Source organism: Phyllobates terribilis, unplaced genomic scaffold, assembly GCF_046119375.1.
Source record: "Phyllobates terribilis strain yellow unplaced genomic scaffold, ASM4611937v1 Scaffold_88__1_contigs__length_6355796, whole genome shotgun sequence".
NCBI lineage: Eukaryota > Metazoa > Chordata > Amphibia > Anura > Dendrobatidae > Phyllobates > Phyllobates terribilis.
In genome coordinates, this window is record NW_027362848.1 from 1922607 (window position 1) to 1945505 (window position 22899).

General features: G+C 41.7%; 1 pseudogene; it reads left to right on the top strand.

Annotated features, from left to right (window-relative positions):
- LOC141197795 (uncharacterized) overlaps nt 1–22899 on the top strand; it is an 84814-nt pseudogene that overhangs the window by 37076 nt on the left and 24839 nt on the right.

A 22899-nucleotide genomic window follows, 5' to 3' on the forward strand; every position in this document is an offset into this window, starting at 1 on the left:
GGTTTATACTTGTGTAAAGAGAACAGTGGAGATGTCAGGATTAGAGCTGATCATAGATGGGACTTCTCATCAGTCTGTGACTTTTATAATATTTGTTTCAGGGTGAAGATCTGCCCCATATTAATACTATAGAGTCATATGTGAGGAGTGATGAGCGGTGTAAAGAGGAGATTCCTACATATGACTACCCAGGTGAGTAGTAACCACTAAATGCAGAGAAGTCACAGTTTTATCTCAGTCACCGGCTGTGGCTGCTTTATCGGTGGTGTAGTCCGGCCGTATCACAATCATATGATCACCATTTTTCCTCTAGACCACAGCATTCTCCTCCACCCAAAACTGTTCAAATGATTTTGGGCATTGAAACCCTTTTCCATAGAACTTACAACCTGGAGGATCCACCTACTCACTGTGATTAGGAGACGTTACCTGCCCAGATCTGTAAACTACAAAGCCAGAAAATCACTTGAAGAAAAATATAATGATGGGCCTGTAAGAGAAAGCGGAGGGTAATGATGGTGTTCCTTCCTAGATCCCTGATATCTTATTGGATGAATCTACCTTCTCTCCCTTCTGTGCTGCTGAATGTGCTCATATGGTCCCTACAAGACCAGGTCCAGTCTTTCTGGCCGAACGTCACTTTTATGATCTACAACATTAAATGTGCAGTGAGGGCCAAGTGTGAATTTCTGTACAATAACAACAGATTCTCCCTTTATCCTGACTTTTCAGTTTCTTTTAAAACCGACTAACTTCAAACCAGATTGTGATAAACTAAAAAAAAAACCATTACACCTGCGCCATGATAGATCTCTAAGCTAAATTTAAGACACCTCAACTCTGCACTATTTTAAAAAGTTCTCTTTGAATGTCTAATATTTCTTCTTGAAACTCGTCTGACAGAAAATATTGTCCCTTATGATAGTTTAGATTCCCAAGAGCCACCGAGCCCCATACTCCAATTACCCCAGAGAGGTTTCACCACTAGTTACTCACTACTTACTGATGGAGACTGTTGAGTTTGATCATTTCAGTAGATGTTATGGTCTATACTCACAGTTTTGACTATAGTAGTTAGTGCCCAAAATAGTGTGATTTAACCCCTTCCTGCAGCCAGTTTTGTGTTCCTATCTGGGCCCATTTTTCAAATCTGACATTTGTCACTTTATATGGTGATAACTTTGGAATTCTTCACAAAGGATAATAGGAAACAAATGGACCTTACAAATAATATTCCAACTTCTCTTGAATCTGACAATCCCCTATATACGGTTGTACACTACTGTCTGGGCACATGGCAGGTTAAGAAAGGAAGGAGCGGCATTTAGCTATTTGAAAGCAGATTTTGCTGGGATAGTTTGCAGACACAATGTTTTGGGGACACTGTTCATGGTCACCTGGCAGCTCAAAAGATGGCTACCACAAACAGGCTTGGCGCTATATACTCCATTTTCCAGATCCCAGGGTTTGCCTTGCTCATCATCCTTTAACCACTCTACATGGATTTGGACTTAGACACAGACCCCCTAAGCTTGGGCCACAGTGTTACCTAATGTTCTGTGGTGTGAGATGGCAAGAAGAATAGTCAGATAGCTGGGTCAGAACATGGAGGTCAGAGAAAATACGAAACCACACAAAAGTAGTCAGTAAACGGGTCAGAGTCACAACAGGAAACAAATACACAAGCCAGGAGCTGAGCACAGAGGTCTGAACCAGAGGAGAACAAGGCTGTATCTGGCAGCTTCCGGCAATATGCTTCCAGCTTTAGTAGGGTGCGGTGCTCTCCAGTTGGCTGAAGCAGGGAGCAGATTACTCCAGTTGGACAGCACACACACCCATACTGCCAGACTGGATGGTACTACAGGTCCCAGGCACCCAAATCTTAGTGGGTGGACAGAGCCTGCGCTGCTGAGAGCTTCTGGTTCTGACATCTCCTCCATCACCAGCGCCGCCTGCAGGATGAATAAGACGGCGCCTGGTGAGAGAAGCAGACGTCGCAGGAGCAGATCCCAGAGGAGATGGGACACACCATTTACAGAAGCCCTAATGTGACCAAATTGCAGAAAACCTGAGCAGTAGAAATCCCCATAAAGTGACTTCATATTGGAAATTATAACTCTCAGTGAAATAATCTATAGGAGTAGTGACTATTTTGACTCCACAGGCACTTTCCGGAAATTAGCACGCAGTGGATGTTGGAGAGTGAAAATTACAAATATATAATTTCATTACCCAACACATAGTGTCCAGATTGTGCTCCAGGAGACACACACCGTAAATTAAGTGGGTTCTTCTCACTATAGTAATGTCAAATACACGGATGCTAAATATGGTTTGGGCACACTGCAAGGCTCAGAAGCGAGGGGGAGATCTGACTTTGGGAGAGCGGATATTGCTGGATTGGTTTATGGAAGCCATGTTGTTTTTCAAGAGCCTTTGAGCCACTAATAATGTGGAAACCTCTGGTTTTCCACTGACAGATGATGGACCTGAGTGGGGACTTGTTTTTTGTGAGATGAGTAGAAGTTTTTATTGATATTATTTTTGCCTACATAACATTGTTTGGTGGCTTTTTATTGCATATTAGGGAGGCAGAATTAACAAACAGTTGGACACCACGCTCTACTGGTTCATCCTATGAGGTTTTCTATTAGACTGTGAACTGTTATTATCTTGGTGAATAATGACGGCTAACATAGGGCAAAATAAAAAAAATCACAGAAAAAGATACAGCCTACCAACACAAATCATATAAGAAATGCACTAGCAGGATGCCGCAGACCCCCATGATAAAGGTGGGGGCAGCGCAGGTGCAAAATACTGATGGAGCAACCACTCACAATCGTACCAATTCATGGAGGGGGTGGTTGCCTAGTATTAAAGATGCACACAGATGAAGCTTGCATAGGACGCCAGTCACACAGGTAGGTGTGATGCACAGTGTCTGGCTTAGCCTAATGATGCCCATACTATTACATCAGGAAGGTTGCCCAGCACTATATAAGTGCACCCCACATGGACAGACACCCCAGTACACCCAACCAACACTAAAATGCTAATGCATTTGTTATCTGATTTGGTGTTGGTAAGGCTGATTTTTTCTGTGATGTTTTCTTGGTAAATAATGATACTTTTACATAAAGTACATTTTTACAGAGAGTTTAAGTAGAAATATTCAACAATATAAATTTTAAGGATATGTTATTCATAAATAATAATTGGTTTTATTCTTGGCAGATGACTGTACCAGGAGATCAGGGGGACAGCTGACATCTTCAATTTTTAAATCAGATGATCTTGAGATCCCACAGGATACAATTGAAGTGAATGCCATTACTCCAGATATACCATCATCCCTTCACAGCAAAGAGCTATCATCTGATCATTTGAAACAGGTCCTGTCTTCTGATTCATTACCGAATACTAAGGAAAATCAAAGTCACAAAATAAGCATTAAAAAACAAATTGCACCGAAAGCAAAGAAGCCATTTTCATGTTCAGAATATGGAAATAGTTTTTCCCTCGAAAAGTCTTTTCTTAAACATCAAAGCATTAACACATCAGAGAATAGATTTTTTTGTTTCAAGTGTGGGAAATTTTTTAACCAGAAATCAGATCTTGTTATTCACCAGAGAAGTCACATAGAGGAGAAGCCATTTTCTTTTTCAGAAAATGGAAAATGTTTTACAGAGAAATCAGGTTTTATCAGACATCAGAGAACTCACACAGGGGAGAAGCCTTTTTCATGTTCAGAATGTGGGAAATGTTTTAGCCGGAAATCATATTTGGTTGAGCATAAAAGAACTCACACAGGGGAGAAGCCTTTTTCCTGTTCAGAATGTGGAAAATGTTTTAGATTGAAATCAAGTTTTAGCAGACATCAGAGAACTCACACAGGGGAGAAGCCTTTTTCCTGTTCAGAATGTGGAAAATGTTTTAGATTGAAATCAAGTTTTATCAGCCATCAGAGAATTCACACAGGGGAGAAGCCTTTTTCCTGTTCAGAATGTGGAAAATGTTTTAGATTGAAATCAAGTTTTATCAGACATCAGAGAATTCACACAGGGGAGAAGCCTTTTTCCTGTTCAGAATGTGGAAAATGTTTTACATTGAAATCAAGTTTTATCACTCATCAGAGAATTCACACAGGGGAGAAGCCTTTTTCCTGTTCAGAATGTGGAAAATGTTTTAGCCGGAAATCAGATTTGGTTAAACATAAGAGAACTCACACAGGGGAGAAGCCTTTTTCCTGTTCAGATTGTGGAAAATGTTTTAGCCGGAAATCAAATTTGGTTGAGCATAAGAGAACTCACACAGGGGAGACGCCTTTTTCATGTTCAGAATGTGGGAAATGTTTTAGCTGGAAATCAGTTTTGGTTAAGCACCAGAGAATTCACACAGGGGAGAAGCCTTTTTCCTGTTCAGAATGTGGGAAATGTTTTAGCTGGAAATCAGTTTTGGTTACGCACAAGAGAAAGCACACAGGGGAGAAGCTTTTTTCCTGTTCAGAATGTGGGAAATGTTTTAGCTGGAAATCAGTTTTGGTTACGCACAAGAAAAATCACACAAGGGAGAAGCCTTTGTCCTGTTCAGAATGTGGGAAATGTTTTAGCTGGAAATCAGATTTGGTTAAGCACCAGAGAACTCACACAGGGGAGAAACCTTTTTCCTGTTCAGAATGTGGGAAATGTTTTGTGAAGAAATCATCACTTCTTAGTCACCAGAGAACTCACACAGACGAGAAGCCATTTTCATGTTCTTAATGCGGGAAATGTTTTACACGGAGATCAACTCTTAACAAACTTCAGAGACGTCACACAGGGGAGAAGCCTTTTTCATTTTTAACCGAAAATTATATCTTCATAAAGGGGTTGTCCACTACTAGACCAACTCCTTCTCATTCCTCATGTTTAGCCTTTTTAAAATAAAAACCCTCATACGCACTTCCTGTTCTGGCGCAGTTCCATTGGTGTCACAACTCGCGTTTCCGTAAGGATGTTACATCACACAAGATTGTTACATCACACAATCCTGCTGCCAATCAACGCCACCTTTAGACGTATTGTACATCAACAGGAAGGACATGGCCTGGACACAGCATCAAGAGAACGCACACACTGAGAGCACTGTCTTCAGACCATGTTCCTGGGGCAATTATAAGCAATTTACAGCCTCAAACATGACGTTCGATATGGGAAAGAAAGAAGAGATCGGAGGTTAATCTGAGGTCCTCCACCTCTGTCAGCATGTCTGGTATGCAGCGTTTCTTATGGAAGGTCTTATCTTCCTGCTCCGGAGCCATTACTGCCTCACCTCAGCGTGGAAAAAGAAGCAGTCTTAACCCTCATGATGCCAGACAGCTCCAGACTGTCAGTCCTGCACCAACTTCTCTCTTAATGTCGGCCTCACGAGAAAACAGCTCCACAAATCTCCCTGTACTCTCACCAAAGCCCACATAATGAGCAGTGCTTGCTTCACAGGGACATTTACCCCCCAGCCACAGGTTATTCTGATATGGGGAACAACATAACTTATTTGTATATTAGATTGCGTCTAGCCCTACTAAAGAAGATATGGAGTAATATAGTCAGAGGCTGGAGACCACATACAATACTGAAATACGTCCCCTCACTTCTATCCTGTCACAGCTTACTGACAAGTTACAGAGATTAGAGGATAATGTCCAAGTTAGAGGCCATCATAATGCTCAGAAACTAACACTAGATCTTCACAGGCAGTAAATAAACCATCTGTTTAATATGGTTGATGATCAAGAAAATCACAATAATATCTGGATAAGGGGTATACCTGAGCGCATCAATGCACAAGTGATTATGCCAACACTGCGATCATTATTCACTAATATTCTTGGTGATCCTATTGATAAGGAGGTGGAGATTTATAAGGCGCACCGTACAATAGGCAATCATGGCCCAGATCCTGAGCGTCCAAGGAACACTATCTCTCGCATACATTTTTTCAATGTAAAAGAGGCCATTGTGAGGAAAGCAGAGGAGTTGGATCCTGGTGATTTCAATGGAAAACGCATATAATTGCTCACACATCTATCCTGAATGACACTTGCTAAAAGAAGGGTATTGAAACCACTACTTGATGCCATCCGGGAAAATGGCCTGATGTACTCCTGGGGGTACCCATTCCAGCTGTATATTTTCAAAGATCCAAGCAACATGAGACCTATTTGTGATGCCCTGGACATTCCCTATATCTGACTGGCCACCTGCTCCACCATTGCCACAGAGAGTTCCAGCACGTCACAGAAGGTGTTCAATGGATCAGGAACTTGATGGTGATGCAGCCAGATGGGAAAGGAACCTGCCAATCATATGAGCTCCTGAAATGAATCTTGTCTTCCCTGATGAGAGACAGTTTGCAGATGCTTACTTATTTCTTTAAGCATATAATTAGATATATCTAAATAGAGCATTAGGTGCCACTCTTCCACTATATAGAATGTCTAAGTTCATATAAGATCTTAGACCAGGATATAAGTTGAGTCCACATGATACTACTGTAATATAAGGCTTTATTACTTTACTTGCTTTATATTCCATGGTTCCACCTAATAGGAATCCTAGAACTGAAAGTTTGACTTACGCCTGTAAAGACAACCCCCAGTTAGGGACTTGCATTGGGATCTGCTTGTTTCGCAATTTCCTACTGTTTTGATATATTCATAATCTATACTTCTTAGACACTGAGAGGTAGACGTTACTATCTACCGTCTATACTTCCTCTTTTAATCTTTCTCTCTTCCATTCCCCCTTTTTTTCATATAATATGGCACAACTCAAAACTTGTTCATTGAATGTCAGAGGACTTAATGTTCCAGAGAAAGGAGCTCGTGTTTTATCATAGGCATAAACAGCACGTACATTTTCTCTTTCTTCAGGAGTCACACTTTAGAGGCGATCATATACTGTACCTCAGATTACTAATAGATATTATTCATCTTGGCGTCCCAGAAAAATGCAGTTTTGAAGTCTAAGGTGCTGAGTATCGGCCGCCACAGATCACTGCTGCATACTATTGTAGAAACACTGTCTGAGACGGAGAGGAGGTATGTGTTTGTTAAGATCTCCATCTACTCCAAAATTTTGACTTTGGCAAACTTCTATCTCCCTAATTGTGACCAAATTAAGACATGCCGTCATTACTTAAACAAACTAAAATATTTTGCGGAGGACCTTATCATCATTGGAGGTGACTTTAATTTTGTCTTGGATCCTTCTTTAGACGCGTCCCTGGGCTGGAGTCACCAATCTAAAACACAAACGAAAGCTTTGCTAATTGTGCTTTGGTCTCAACCGGGCGATGTATGGAGGATACTACATTCAGACGTAAAGAATTATACCTATTATTCTCCTTTACACAATATACATAGCCATATAGTCCTTTTCTTAATTAGCCGTCACTTGCCTGCATGGCAACCTACATCTCAGGTAGGAACTGCTGTATGGTCAGATCATGCTCCTGTATATTGTAACTAGCTATTGAACTTTTCTATGCACGGGTGGCGAGCATTTTTATTGGTATATGGTCTCCCATGCTTGTTATATGTGCTGCCCCCCTCCTGGTATTTCTGCTGCCCCCATCCTGTCCCCACCATCCCATCCTGGTATGCATGGCACCCCTCATCCCCATCCTGATATGCATGGCACCCCTCATCCCCATCCTGGTATGCATAGCACCCCTCATTCCCAATCCTGGTATGCATGGCACCCCTCATTCCCAATCCTGGTATGTATGTTACCCTATCCCTCATCCTGATATGCATGGCACCACTCATCCCCCAATCCTGGTATGCATGGCACCCCATCCCTCATCCTGGTATGCATGGTGCCCCTCATTCCTATCCTGGTATGCATGGTGCCCCTCATCCCTATTCTGGTATGCATGGTGCCCCTCATCCCTATTCTGGTATGTATGGTATCCCTCATCCTGGTATGCATGGCACCCCATCCCTCATCCTAGTATACATGGCACCCCTCATCCCAGAAACCTGGAATGCATGGCACCCAATCCCTTATCCTGGTATGCAATGCACGCTTCATCCCCAATCCTGGTATATATGGCTCCCTCATCCCTATCCTGGTATGCATGGCACCCCATCCCCTATCCTGGTACGTATCGCACCCCTCATCCCTATACTGGTATGCATGGTACCCTTCATCCCTATTCTGGTATGCATGGTACCCCTCATCCTGGTATGCATGGTACCCCTCATCCCTATCCTGGTATGCATGACACCCCATCCCTCATCCTGGTATACATGGCACCCCTTATCCCAATTCTGGTATGTATGGCTTCCTCATCCCAGAAACCTGGTATGCATGGCACCCAATCCCTCATCCTGGTATGCATGGCACGCCTCATCCCCAATCATGGTATATATGGCTTCCTCATCCCTATCCTGGTATGCATGGCACCCCTCATCCCTATACTGGTATGCATGGCACCCCTCATCCCTATACTGGTATGCATGGTACCCTTCATCCTGGTATGCATGGTACCCCCTGCATTCCTATCCTGGTATGTATAGTATCCCTCATCCCTATCCTGGTATTCATGGTACCCCATCCCTATCCTGGTATGCATGGTACCCCGCATTCCTATCCTGGTATGCATGGTACCCCATCCCTCATCCTGGTATGCATGGTGCCCCGCATTCCTATCCTGGTATGTAGTGTACCCCTCGTCCCTATCCTGGTATGCATGTTACCCCATCCCTATCCTGGTATGTATGGTACCCCTCATCCCTAATCTGGTATGCATGGCACCCCGCACCCCCCAATCCTGGTATGCATGGTCCCCTCACCCACCAATCCTTGTATGCATGGCACTCCTCATCCCTATACTGGTATGTATGGCATCCCTCACCCCCCAATCCTGGAATGTGTGGTCCCCCTCATCCTGGTATGCATGGCACCCCATTCCTCATCCTGGTATGCTTGGTTCCCCTCATCCCCCAATCCTGATGTGTTGCCCCCTCACCCGCCAATCCTGGTATGTATGGCTCCCCTCATCCCTTTCACGCTGCACACATACAAAAAAATAAACACTTAATCTCACCTTTCTTTGTGCTCCAGCGCTGCGGTGTTCTGTTCTGCCGGAGGCTGGGGGAGGAGTGCGGCGCCAGAGTACGTGCATGCCCATACTGCGCTGTCTGGCGCCATTTTGCTGAAGACACACTGCAAATAGCGCTATGTGTATGTGCTGATTCCGACACCTTCACTTCTGCCCCGGTCTCCGGCGAAGAGAGGCAATGCTCCTCCCGGTCAGGTAAGTATGGCGCCGGAGATCGCGGTATGCATTCAGTGTCTACGCATACCATGATCTCCGGCGCCATACACACTCCTCTTACCTGTAACGACTCCATGCCTGCTTCTGTCTGGAGCCAGTCTGCGCAGGCGTGTCGCGCTTGCACAGTCTATAAAGGCTTCAGACAGACACACGCATCCCCGGTTATATTATAGATCTGACTATGCCGGCCTCCACCAAGGCTTCAGATGTTGGAACCTAAATGATAATCTGCTGAAAGACTCGCTCTGTGTCTCAGACCTTCTTGAGACTATAGACTCCTTCAAATATATGAGCATGATGAAACTGCCTTACCATTTAAATGGGAAGCACTGACATGTGTCCTCAGAGGTATAATAATAAAACCTAGATAAAAGCTAAAAAAAGGAGAGAACAGCTAAAGTCTCATTTGCTTGAGCAGATTGATCTCCTTGACAAACAACATAAATGATCTGCTTGCCTCCAGGTATATGTAGACCGGCTTAACACTAGAAGGGAGCTAAAAGTAGTTTCATGGATGGGGTACTCGCAAATATTGTGTAATTTCAGGGCATTTACTTATGGAAGGAACCAAGTGGAAGCTTCCATTCTCGGTACTAGATATGGGGCCTCCTCGAGAAAATGACTTAAAATGTCGTACACTAAAGTTAATATATAAGGTGTGGGATAGGGGTAAAAATATTCTGGGGATTGGAAAGTACACAAACTATACTCCTTTATGGCACACCTATAACTTACCAGAGCTATAGAAGCTAAATAATATTAGTGAGTGGGAGGATAGGGGTACTAGAATAAACGCCATACTGATTGATACATCACCCAATGGATACCATTGCTAAAGCAGTGGATACAAAAGGTCTATTAACCCTTATTTATAGGCAGTTACTGGCCCTACATTTGGATAAATATCCTTTGTTAGTAAAGACAAAATGGGAGGAGGATGTGAGTCCGTTATCTGAGGAGCAATGGGGGAAATACTGGATTTGACACCGAATCTTTCATTGTCAGAGTCACAAAGATTGTCCCAAATTCTTCTCATTCATAGGGTATATAGATACCCAAGTATTTTATTTAAAATTGAAATACAAACGGATGACACATGTCCTAGATGTGGTCAAAAGGACGCCCACCTGATGCATATGACGTGGAAATGTGTAAATATTGGCGACTACTGGAAGGGGGTGATCGCTCTTGTACTATCTGTATTTGGGATACAACTTCAGTTGGAACCTAAAATCTGTATCCTAGGACTCCTGGGAGAAGACGTAGATCCAGACTCCCATATGGCAATAGCTACCTCAAGAATATTATTCCAAGCCAGAAAGTTGTTGGCACTACATTGGATAGACAATTCTCCCCCAACGATAACAGAACTAAAATCCAGGATAAATAACACTCTATGCTTGGAAAGGGGATCTTATATTAAAGGAACGCTCTCAAGAAATCCATACACATATGGGATCAATGGTTAAATACACCGGGTATTGCTTCAAAGAACCTTCTCAGAAATACTATCCTGGATCGTTTGTACATTTCCTTACAGTAAACCAGGAATGTATATCCTTATATCCAAGGTGTCAGCAAATGATAATCTCAGTCCACACAATTGTCCCTTCTTAAATATATTCTTTTTCTTTTGAAGTCTCAATAGGGAAAAAAATAAGCCGTCAGGAAGTATTCAGATATTTATGTACAAATGTAAAATTACTGTTCCAAAACCTTGTACTATAGAGCGATATTGGGATTTATATCATTGTAAACCGGTTCTTGTATTGTTTACTGGTTTTTATTTTTATTTTTTTTTGTCACAAAGTTTATTTAAAAAAAGAAAATGTTGGTCTTTCTTAGTTTTGTTAAATAAAAATGATCTGATTGAAAAAAAGAAAGGAGCGAAGGTCTTTACTAGATCAAACATATACAAAATGCCAAGATCACATGTGAAGGTACTCGTAGGAATTCACAGATAAATGTGGTCTCTCATTGGCAAGAAGGTTACATCCACACGTGTAAAGGACATACGTATCCAAAATAAAAGGGGCACCCGGGCCAGAAATTCATAAACCCTCTGACATAGCGGAAGCATTTAGTTTCTTTTATAGTTCGCTATATAATATTCATGGACAATACCACGACATGCCACCTAATATTCTTGAAACTAAAAATGACAATTATATTAACCTCTTAACAACATTAGACGTACTAATACGCGTCTGTGCCCTGGGACTTAAGAGCCAGACCCGTATTAGTACGTCATGGCGATCGCCGCCGGGTGTCAGCTGATTGTCACAGCTGACACCTGGTACTATGTGGAGGGAGCGGTCACGCACCGCTCCCAGCACATTAACCCCCGCGATGCTGCGATCGAAGTCGATCGCAGCATTGCGGTGGCAAGGGGAGGTGATCGCAGATACTCACCTCCTCTTCCGGCTTCCAGCGCTGTCTGCCGTGGCTTCCAGGATGTTGCCATGACGACCCGATGTCGTCATGACAACATCCGGGTCACCAGACAGCAGGAAGATTTTTTGGACATGCGCAGTGCATGACAAAAGAATCTTCTCCCTGTGCAGCCCTGACAGCCTGTATAACACAGGAATGGTGCTGCATCCCTGCGCTATACAGGCGATCAGAATAAAAAAAGTGAAAGTCCCATAGTGGGACAAAGTAATAAAGTATAAAAACTATCAGAAAGTGAAAAAAAAAAAAAATAATCCACCAAAAATAAAAATATAATGTACCCATCAATAAATATTATAAAAAAACAAACAAACAATAAAAGTACACATATTTGGTATCGCTGCATCCGGAACAACCTGACCTATAAAACTGTCCCACTAGTTAACCCCTTCAGTGAACATGGTAAAAAAAAAAAACTAAGCAAAAAACAATGCTTTATCACCCTACCGCCAAACAAAAAATGGAATAACACGCGATCAAAAAGACAAATATAAATAAAAATGGTACCGCTGAAAACGTCATCTCGTCCCGCAAAAAACAAGCCACCATACAGCTCCATTAGCCGAAAAATAAAAAAGTTATAGCTCTCAGAATAAAGCTATGCTAAAAAATAATTTTTTCTATAAAATTGCTTTTATTATGTAAAAGTGCAAAACATAGAAAAACGATATAAATGTGGTACCGCTGTAAACGTACTGACCCAAAGAATAAAGCTGCCTTATCAATTTTACCACACGCAGAACAGAATTAAAAAAAAACAATTCCTGAATTGTTGGTTTTTGTTTATTCTGCCTCCCAAAAATCGAAATAAAAAGTGATCAAAAAATGTCACGTACCTGAAAATGGCACCAATAACAACGTCAACTCATCCCGCAAAAAAACGAGCCGTCACATGACTGTCTGCCAAAATCTGGAAAAATTATAGCTCTCAAAATATGGCGATGCAAAAACTAGATTTTACAAAAAATGTGTCTTTTAGTGTGTAACAGCTGTCAGTCATAAAAACCCCATATGATTCTGGTATTACTGTAATCACACCGACCCGAAGAATAAAGTCGTCTAATCACTTATACCGCACGAGGAACGGCGTAAAAAATAAACTCTCGGGTTAGGGTTGGGCTAGGGTTAGGGCTGGGTTTGGGGTTAGGGTTGTGATGGGGTTGGGATTTTTTTCAAAAGTAAGAAAAAAAGATGACGATATGGCGACTAGTGTTGAGCGCAAGTGCTCGCTACTTGAGTTTGCATCGGGTGCTCTGGTATGCATTGAGTATCGTGGGTATTTGAGTGACATGCTCGAGTCTCCGCCCCATATGCTTCGCGGCCAAAAAAACTTAATAAAATCCTTGAGGGGTATAGTTTCCAAAATGGGGTCACTTGTGGGGGAGCTCCACTGTTTAGGCACATCAGGGGCTCTCCAAACGCGACATGGTGTCTGCTAACAAAGTGAATGGAAAATCGGCTCAAATTGTTAACGGACGCCATGTTGCGTTTGGAGAGCCCCTGCGTGCCTAAACATTGGAGCTCCCCCACAAGTGACCCCATTTTGGAAACTAGACCCCCCAAGGCACCTATCTAGATGCATAGTGAGCACTTGGAACCCCCTGGTGCTTCACATATGGATTCGTAAAAATGAAAAAGTGAAAAAAAACACTTTTTCATTTTTATGAATCAATTTGTGAAGCACCTGGGTGTTCCAAGTGCTCACTATGCATCTAGGTAGGTGCCTTGGGGGGTCTAGTTTCCAAAATGGGGTCACTTGTGGGGGAGCTCCAATGTTTGGGCACACAGGGGCTCTCCAAACGCAACATGGCATCCGCTAATTATTCAAGCAAATTTTACAATCAAAAAGTCAAATGGCGGTCCTTCCCTTCCGAGCCCTGCCGTGCACCCAAACAGTGTTTTTCTCCACATATGGGGTATCTGCGTGCCCAGGGGAAATTGCACAACAAATTTTGGGGTCCATTTTTTCTTGTTACCCCTGTGAAAATAAAAAAAATTGGGTCTAAAGTAACATTTTTGTGAAAAAAGTTAAATGTTCATTTTTTTCTTCCACATTCCAAAAATTCCTGTGAAGCACCTGAAGGGTTAATAAAGTTCTTGAATGTGGTTTTGAGCACCTTGAGGGGTGCAGTTTTAGAATGGTGTCACTTTTGGGTATTTTCTGTCATAAAGACCTCTCAAAGTGACTTCAAATGTGATGTGGTCCCTAAAAAAATGGTTTTGTAAATTTTGTTGGAAAAATGAGAAATCGCTGGTCAACTTTTAACCCTTATAGCTCACTAACAAAAAAAAATTTTGGTTCCAAAATTGTACTGATGTAAATTAGACAAGTGGGAAATGTTATTTATTAACTCTTTTGTGTGACATATCTCTCTGATTTAAGGGCATAAAAATTAAAATTTTGAAAATTGCAAAATTTTCGCCAAATTTCCATTTTTTTCACAAATAAACGCAAGTGATATCGAAGAAATTTTACCACAATCATGAAGTACAATATGTCACGAAAAAACAATCTCAGAATCAGGGGGATCCGTTGAAGCGTTCCAGAGTAATTACCTCATAAAGTGACAGTGGTCAGAATTGTAAAAATTGGCCTGGTCATTAACGTGCAAACCACCCTTGGGGGTTAAGGGGTTAAGGACACTGCCGTTCCTTCCTTACAGACCCCTGAGCAGGAGATACTAGACAAAGCTTTTGCTGAATAAGAGATAGGAGAGGCCATTAAATCATTCCCTATCGGGAAGAGCCCTGGGGCAGATGGGTTCAATAATAGATTTTATAACATGTTTGCACCTCTGTTATTACAATTTTTAGCCAAAGTGTTCAATGATATCTCAGAAGACTCCCCCTTTTGCCCCCCAATCACTTAAGGCTCATATAATGGTTTCATCAAAGCCTGGAAAAGAACCAAATACCTGCCCTAATATTCGTCCAATATCATTAAATAATGTAGACGTCAAAATATTCTCTAAAGTGATTACACCACGGCTCTCCCACTATCTACCCTCAATTGTCAGCAACGATCAGGTTGGCTTCATTAAGGGCAGAGAAGCTCGTGATAATAAAAATAAAACGTTGTTAATTTCACATGCAAAAAAACAGGGGATCCCAATGTGCCTTGTTTCTGCCTACGCTAAAAAAGCATTTGACACAGTGCATTGGACTTTCTTGAAGAGCACCTTATGACAAATTAGGATGGACTCTTTCTTGTTACCTAAAATTCTATCCTTATACACTGACCCTAAAGCGATAGGGTAAACGGCCTTCTATCTGACACATTTTCTATTAAAAAGGGGACGAGACCAGGGTGTCCCTTATCACCTCTGCTATACACATTGGTGATGGAACATTTAGCGGTAGCATTACACACAAATCCAGATATTAGTGGAGTTACTATAGACTGACATCACTATAAACTAGCTCTATACGCAGATGACCTGTTGTTCTATGTTTCAAACCCAATGATCTCATTTCCCTCTATAATAAAGGAATTTGAATAACTCGGCCATGTAAGCAATTTTAAAGCCAACTACTCTAAAACAGAAGCCATGAACATAACTTTTAACCCTGAACTGACACAATAACTAATTTCTAACTTCCCCTTTAAGTGGCAGAAAGACACAATTAAGTACCTGGGTATACAAATTCTGGGGAACTTGGATGATCTGTATCATTTAAATTATATCCCCCATCCTTGAACAAATGGTTGAAAATCGAATGAATTATAACTTGAAACCAATGCTCTGCTTTGGTTGTATTAGTGAGATCAAAATGGACATTTTACCAGATCTTCTTTATATATTTCAGACCGTTACGGTCTGCGTTCCTCAGACCTTTTTCTCCCGTCTCAACAATTCTAACAGCAAGTTTCTGTGGGGAACATCGAGGCCTAGGATACGTGTTAAAATATTGTGAAGAAACAGGAGGGAGGGTTAGGGAGCTGCAACGCTGAATCCAAACAGGGTGAAGATAGTCCACTGAAGGGTGCCGGTCCCACTGGTGAGCACAGACATATGAAGAAAACGAAAAGGAGAAAATCAGCACTCCAACAGGAAAAATATGACAGAAATGTATTGGATCATTTAAAAAAAAACAAAAAATGTAAAATTCTTATGCGTTTCTGGCGTTAGGGTTGCGCCCATAGTTATAGCAGATGAGAAAAGGACAATGAAGTCATATATATATATACAAGCACAATGGAGTCACATGACACGAAATGAGAAATCAATTAGACATGCAAAAGGTGTGAAGAAAATCCAGGCCACAGTTCACATTGAAGGCAACGAGACCAAATACAGACAGAAATGCAAAACACCATGATGGTGAAAAATAAGATAGAATTAGACCTCATCCTCTTATTCATGCATATCCGTATCCCCCTCTGTATATAAACTGTTTATTGCAGGACATTTGTGTGAAGACCACCAGTGTTAGCTGCCACGGATTATCCCATATAGGAATACAACACCGGGATTAAGTGTACAGGTGTGAGATCACAGGGTCAGAACATTGCAAATGCCATCAACTATAGCAACGGAAGGTGGGAGGATATACTGATTATAGAGGGACAGGAACATGTATACATGAGATGGATGATAGATTCAATATAGAGCATCGTAATAACAAGGTCCAATAAACAGATAAAACGCATCAATGTCTAAATTGTGAATAGAAATATTGTTCTTATCGATCTGACACGCGTAAAAAATAATATAAAATAATATGCAATATTTATGGAGAAACTATAAACCTATAACAATGAACATATAAAGGGGAAAAAATTATGCTAATCAAAATTGATTACATAGTAAAAGATTTACAAGGAAATCCACCCGCATCTGATCTGGTGCAAAGTATAATATCCTGGCAAAGGATCATAGAGCCGCAGATATACCGAGCATTATCTGTCATATCAACGGGAGGCAAATAGATGCATCATTGTAAAACAGACGAGAACAAGTACAGAACACTGGTGAGATTACTGTGGAGCATTGTAATGGCGAATCAGATTACTGTGGAGCATTGTAATGGCGAATCAGATTACTGTGGAGCATTGTAATGGCGAATCAGATTACTGTGGAGCATTGTAATGGCGAATCAGATTACTGTGGAGCATTGTAATGGTGAATCAGATTACTGTGGAGCATTGTAATGGCGAATCAGATTAGATGGAGCGTACAAATCCATGATATCCAAGAGCTGAATGTATAACAGATCAATGGCAAAGGGAGACGTCTGCATAGAGTCTGATGGAGAACCTGATCGTGAGGCTATAGATGGAGCAAGCATTTCTATCTGTATCAACGAAAAACAGGTAATTACATTAAAATACAACTGACAAAAACAAATATCTGATGCAGAACTGAATCGTGAAGCTGTGGATGTAGCGGGAATTTCTATCTGTATCAACGAAAAACAAATAATTATATTGCGAAAAAACTGACAAAAATAAATATATGAGAAATGGAAGATAAATAAGCTGCAGAACATTGCATTGGAAATACTCCGTCATTGCTGAAAAATCTTTAAGATATTTGCATCATTTATGTGCGTTCTGCGAAGATGAATCAGCGATGATAGCGCAATATACAGAAAGGCAAATAAGTACACCGGCAAATAATAACCAGAAAAACACAAAATAAATTCAGAAAACCTGGAATGTCACCATATAGATGTCTGCTGGGAATAAACCAGTATGAATTTCATCAATAGATGTAAAACAGGTCATTGCGGAAATTCATTACCCGAAGGGTATTTAGTATTTACACGTCAGATCCAGAAGGCTTCACGCATATTAAGGGGTTTCTGTCTGTTTCCACCCCTTACCGGATAATTAACTTTTTCAAGACCAAAGAAAGAAAAATGTGTGAGATCATTATTCTCTATGGACACAATGTTTTGATGCCCCGGAGTATGTGCTATTAGAACTGTTGATATATGAAATCTGCTCCGGTGCTCTCTATGAATCCTACCAATTTGTATAAAACAATGCTGTCCACTATTCTGGAGGAAGGCATTTATTTGTCGGGGTTTAATAACAAAATTCAGCGCTGGCAGTTACCCGATTATCCCATTTTTCATGGGCTCCCCAAAACACAAAAGGGTATCTCTCCCCCCCCTTCGCCCTATTATCTAGGGTATGGGTTCATTGAATGAGAATTTAACCAATGGCTGGTGAACATTTGTATCCTCTGGTTATTCAAACACCAAGCCATGTGAAAGATACTACGTCTGTCCTGAGGGTTTTTGACAGGTTCGTGTGGCAGAAAGAATATAGGTTTGTCACCAGCAATGTTGTCAACCTGTATTCCTCCAGCCCTCACGCATTGGCCATCATTGCCGTTCAACACCATTTAAATAAATATAGTGGATATTCTGTGAATTTAAAAAGGTTCATTATAACATAAAATATTTGTTGTCCCACAACAATTTTATGTTTGATTCTAAATATTATTTACAAGTACTTAGAGTCCCCATGGGCTCCAAATTCTCATCATCTTTGGCTATGCTGTACATGTCGTGGTGGGAAGAAATTTACATTTTTTCTGATGATAATCCATTTTTTGAGCACATTTTTTGGTTTGGTAGATATGTTGATGATGTACTTTTGGTATGGTGAGGTGACCCCCAGTTAAGTGTATTTGAATTCTTATTCCTTAAATTTAAAATCCACTGTCAGCGAACCTTTGATTTCCACTCCATTTCTGGATATTTTCCTGACAGGGATAGTAACATCTTATAAAGTGGACACCACACTCTATAGAAAACCTTTGTCAGGCAACACATTACTGTTGTCTTCCAATTCTCAACTTACTCTATACAGCTCGCAGGGACGACTCAGTATAGTTGGAGAGAAGCACTCCGATCCTGTTCAGCGAATGTGACCCGTGCTACACAAAATATGTAACTTCCAACATAAGTGCTGATCTATACTCCGTGGATTCTTTTATGCCTAATGGGAGACCTGCCCACATACCCCCTGTGATGACATCACGGGGGCTAGTCTCTAGCCTTTATATTTTTATTAGATATCTTTTTTTTTGCGATAACTTATCGTGGGTTGATCGCAGAGGCCCAAAAGTGACTCCATATGTTCTGTTGTGATTTTACCTTTCTCCAGAGACCACACACGGTATAGCTGCCGTCTGCTATTTTGTTACTTTTGCGGCACAGCTCCCCAGAGAGGCTTACAGAGACGGGAAAATATCCATATTATTCCTTAGCTGACCCTGCCATCCAAAATATAGGCCCCATTATTATCGGACATATGGAACTTTAGTTATTTCATATTGGCTTGGGCCGTCTGCAGGGCTTTGTTACATTCCCTTTGAAGCACTGGGAATACAACCTTCTCAGTTAGCTGTAAATCTATCACAAGCCTGTGTTAATTGGGTTTGGTAGCACCTTTTGGGCCAGCATTTGCTTACAAGGCCCTTCTCATGTGTGTATTGATTTGCATAGAGGCCACTGGCCAAAGTGTCAGCTCTTCTCCCATGGACAAGTAATATAGGGGAGGAGGGAAGAGGAGTCTGGGAGAGAGACTTCTTAATATTTATGACAGGGGAGAAGAAAAGATTTTCAATATTTCCATGACAATCTGTTTTTCATTGATACAGATAGAAATGCTTGCTATACCTATAGCCTCACGATCAAGTTTTGCATCAGACTCTATGCAGACCTGTCCCATTGCAATTGATCTGTTATACATCCAACTTCTGGATAGCATGGATTTGTATGCTCCATCTAATCTGATTCACCATTGCAATGTTCTACAGTAATCTCACCAGTGTTTTGTACATACTTGTTTTTGTCTGTTTTACAATGATGCATCTATTTGCCTCCCGTTGATATGATTGATAATGCTCAGAATATCTGCGGCTCTATGATCATTTGCCAGGATATTATGCTTTGCACCAGATCAGATGTGGGTGTATTTCCTAACATCGGTGGTTTTCACACAAATTTCCTGCAATAAACAGTTTATATACAGGGTGGGATACAAATATGCATGAACAAAAGTATGAGGTTTAATTCTAGTTCCTTGTATATAGTATTACTTGTATGTAGTAATATGTGGTCTGGTCATGGTGTGGTGGTATTTGTTCCTTGCATGTGGTGTTCGGTTACTATGTGGTGGTAATATGTGGTCCGGCCATGGTGTGATGGTTTTTGTCCCTTTGTATGTGATATTATTTGAAAAAATGTATGTGACACATTCCCTTAAAGAAAAATATACCTAAATAGAGTACTGGATATTTTAAGAAATGTTTAATAGGTTAGAGTAGAGTAGGGCCCTGCCAGAAGAGTCTACCTTGTCGTGGCGGCAGCTTACAAAATCTTGTGTCCAAAACAAAAGCTGCTGCTATGTACAGTGCCTTGTGAAAATATTTGGCCCCCTTGAACTTTTCTACCTTTTGCCACATTTCTGGCTTCAAACATAAAGATATAAAATTCTAATTTTTGTGGGAAGAATCAACAAGTGGGACACAATCGTGAAGTGGAACGAAATTTATTGGATATTTTAAACTTTTTAAAAAAATTAAAAACTGAAAAGTGGGGCGTGCAATATTATTCGGCCCCTTTGAGTTAATACTTTGTAGCTCCACCTTTTGCTGCGATTACAGCTGCAAGTCACTTGGGGTATGTCTCTATCAGTTTTGCACATCGAGAGGCTGAAATTCTTGCCCATTCTTCCTTGCAAATCAGCTCGAGCTCATTGAGGTTGGATGGAGGGCGTTTATGAACAGCAGTTTTCAGCTCTTTCCACAGTTTCTCGATTGGATTGAGGTCTGGACTTTGACTTGGCCATTCTAACACCTAGATATGTTTATTTTTGAACCATTCCATTGTAGATTTTGCTTTATGTTTGGGATCATTGTCTTGTTGGAAGATAAATCTCCGTCCCAGTCTCAGGTCTTTAGCAAACTCCAACAGGTTTTCTTCCAGAATGGTCCTGTATTTGGCTCCGTCCATCTTCCCATCAATTTTAACCATCTTCCCTGTCCCTGCTGAAGAAAAGCAGGCCCAAACCATGATGCTGCCACCACCATGTTTGACAGTGAGGATGGTGTTTTGAAGGTGATGAGCTGTGTTGCTTTTACGCCAAACATATCGTTTTGCATTGTGGCCAAAAAGTTTGATTTTGGTTTCATCTGACCAGAGCACCTTATTCCACATGTTTGGTGTGTCTCCCAGGTGGCTTGTGGCAAACTTCAAATGATACTTTTTATGGATATTTGAGAAATGGCTTTCTTTTTGCCACTCTTCCATAAAGGCCAGATTTGTGCAGTGTACGACTGATTGTTGTCCTATGGACAGACTCTCCCACCTCAGCTGTAGATCTCTGCATTTCATCCAGAGTAATCATGGGCCTTTTGGCTGCATCTCTGATCAGTCTTCTCCTTGTTCGAGATGAAAGTTTAGAGGGACGGCCGGGTCTTGGTAGATTTGCAGTGGTCTGATACTCCATCCATTTCAATATGATCGCTTGCACAGTGTTCCTTGAGATGTTTAAAACTTGGGAAATCTTTTTGTATCCAAATCCGCTTTAAACTTCGCCACAAAAGTATCTCGGACATGCCTGGTGTGTTCCTTGGTCTTCATGATGCTCTCTGCACTTGAAACAGAACCCTGAGACTATCACAGAGCAGGTGCATTTATACGGAGACTTGATTACACAAGGTGGATTCTATTTATCATTACCAGTCATTTAGGACAACATTGGATCATTCAGAGATACTCACTGAACTTCTGGAGTGAGTTTGCTGCACTGAAAGTATAGGGGCCGAATAATATTGCACGCCCCACTTTTTTAATTTTTTAAAAAGTTTAAAATATCCAATAAATTTCGTCCCACTTGTTGTTGGTTCTTCAGAAAAAAATTTGAATTTTATATCTTTACGTTTGAAGCCAGAAATGTGGCAAAAGTTAGAAAAGTTCAAGGGGGCCAAATACTTTCATAAGGCACTGTATGTGATCTGGTGTTCTATGGGAATTGTTAGGGTATGTGCACATGGTCAGGAGCTGCTGTGGGTTTGACACTGCAGCTTATGTAGGAACAAACCTGCAGCGGCCAGGTGTTACAGCATAGTGGATAGGATTTCTAGAAATCCCATGTCCACTATGCGACTCTGTGCACCAATGGATGACCCACGAAAACTGGCATGCATCGCGTCTTTCAGACCCGCATCATGTCAATTTCTTTTGCGGGTTTACATGTGGACTTTCTCCACAGTCTAACTTCTATGAGGAAACTCCACATGTACTAAAAAAAAAAATTGCACCACTCAATTGCATAAAATGAGGGCAGAAGCCGCACGGCTATCCCGCAGCTTCGGGGCCGCAGGCGCCTCCTGAGCGTGGGCACATACCCTTAATGTGTGATTGATAAGGATGTGGTGCAGAAGTGGAGTTTTTCCAAGAGTGGGCAGTGTGACTGTGGAAGGTTCGAGGAGTGGAGGTGGAGCCTGGGCGGAGTCTCCAGGGTGCCTAAAAAGTTTTTGCCAGCATGGGGCCTGAAATTCCTGGTGCCAGCCCTGCACACATATACATACACTCCTATACTAATCTTTTATGATATTGCTGTCTTCTGGAGAGGGCTGCAGAACCCACTGTGGAGGAGGGAACACAGCAGACAGGACTGATTTCACCTTCCTGCCCTTGTGTGATGTCCAATGCTGTGGACTCTCCTCCCCAACCCCCTACTCTTAGAGGAAATTCTGCTGGGAAAGGAACAGCAGGAGACAGAAGACCCACTGTAAGACCCTGCAGGAGGACAGACACAGCAGTCAATGAGCGCTCTCATCAGTCTGATGGGGAAGCGTTCATTGGCCACCGGCCTCTCTCCTGCATGACATGCCCCATTTTTCAATGGCCGCACTCTGCCCAGGGTATCAAAAATCATCAAGAGCACTACCCTTCTTCCTGCATGGGCCCCCCTTCACCTCTGGGCCGGGGTGCGGCTGCAAAGGCGGTGTGTCCACCCCTGGTTGAAGCCCTCGCTGCGGCTCTGAGCAAATGTAATATTATTTACACACAACCGAGTGGTAAAGAAATCAGTGAGACACCTGTGGGATAAGAACGTAAGAACGCCCATTACACCCTCAAATGACTTCCCTCGTGGGT